Here is a 230-nt window from a genome sequence, read left to right on the forward strand (position 1 = left end):
GCGATTTCTTTTCCTGAACACTTAAGGATCAGCTGTTGCGAGCAAAGGAGGCGACGCCGTGAAACTCATCAACGAACGCACGAATCTGGCAGGTGGCTTCGAAAACAACCGCTTTCCTCGCCTGCATTGCGAACGCTGGGTGTAGGATAGAGAGAAGAATGATAATGAGGGCGTAGATAGAAGTGGAAGAGGAATGTGAAGCAGGTTGATGAAATAGGTGGGAAGATATT

Source organism: Penaeus monodon, chromosome 29, assembly GCF_015228065.2.
Source record: "Penaeus monodon isolate SGIC_2016 chromosome 29, NSTDA_Pmon_1, whole genome shotgun sequence".
In the NCBI taxonomy this organism is placed as follows: Eukaryota; Metazoa; Arthropoda; class Malacostraca; order Decapoda; family Penaeidae; genus Penaeus; species Penaeus monodon.